The sequence below is a fragment of the Lepus europaeus genome, chromosome 15 (genome assembly GCF_033115175.1).
Source record: "Lepus europaeus isolate LE1 chromosome 15, mLepTim1.pri, whole genome shotgun sequence".
Lineage (NCBI taxonomy): Eukaryota > Metazoa > Chordata > Mammalia > Lagomorpha > Leporidae > Lepus > Lepus europaeus.
In genome coordinates, this window is record NC_084841.1 from 68,723,475 (window position 1) to 68,724,406 (window position 932).

The following is a 932-nucleotide window of genomic DNA, read 5'->3' on the forward strand; positions in this document are numbered from 1 at the left end:
TAGTTAATATAAAGCTAACAAATAGATTTTACACACTAGAAGTCAGGCATTTTTAATTAAATTAAGCATTTTAATAATAAATTTCAGAATAGTATAGATTATATTTTTATTTATTTGTAACAAACCTTTAAAATTTTATATATATACATATATATTTATGAGGATTATATTTTATTCCAAAACTTAGCCTAAACTCATTAGATGGATAGTCATATAGCTTCTTATGGAAGTGCAAAATTAAAATACTTATCTGAGGGAACGATATGGAGACTCTCTGGAGATTGAGAGTCCTTTGTGGTGTCCTCGGAGGCTGAGCTGTGTTCCTCCAAAGCCCAGTGGGGAGCCTCACTCACATCTCAGCATTTCTCCAGGATCCACCTTCTCCAAGCTGGTGCAGAGCACAGCACACTCACCTGCCACCACTTGGCCATGCTGTTCCAAGGCTGCATCTCTTCATTGGACTGGTGAGAGTGCTCAGCCTTTTGCTCCTGGGCCTGCTTCCCGCTGCTTATTTGAATCATGCTCTGCGATGGACTACTCTTTGGCTGCAGCTTTCACTCTCCATGGGCACCTGGGCCTGGGACACGTTGTTACTGGCTGTGTTCAGAAGGGTGCATCACAGAAAGCTGCCAAGGCAGGCCTTCCAGAACTCAGGGTTTTGATTTTTGCTGGCTTTGTTTTTTGAGTTATCATGATGTGGGCATCTGCAAAGCTGTCCCCTTGCTGTAGGAGTTCTGATCTTCCTGACTTAATGCATTAAGAACTGAACTTAACGTCTGCCTTTTCTCCTCTCCATTGTCATGCCGTTCAACTCACCGAAAGGAGAAAGTAAGACCAAGGCCATTGGTGCACAGACTTCTTGTCACAATCATATATTTATTTTCAGAATTTAATCACTGAGAATGGATTTGAGGAGAATTGTATCTAATAAG

The 932-nt window shown here is 41.0% G+C and overlaps 1 pseudogene; it reads left to right on the forward strand.

The window, feature by feature from the left end:
* The first annotated feature begins 263 nt into the window (after positions 1-263).
* Positions 264-729, forward strand: LOC133774318 (succinate dehydrogenase [ubiquinone] cytochrome b small subunit, mitochondrial-like; annotated as a pseudogene).
* The last annotated feature ends 203 nt before the right edge of the window (positions 730-932 follow it).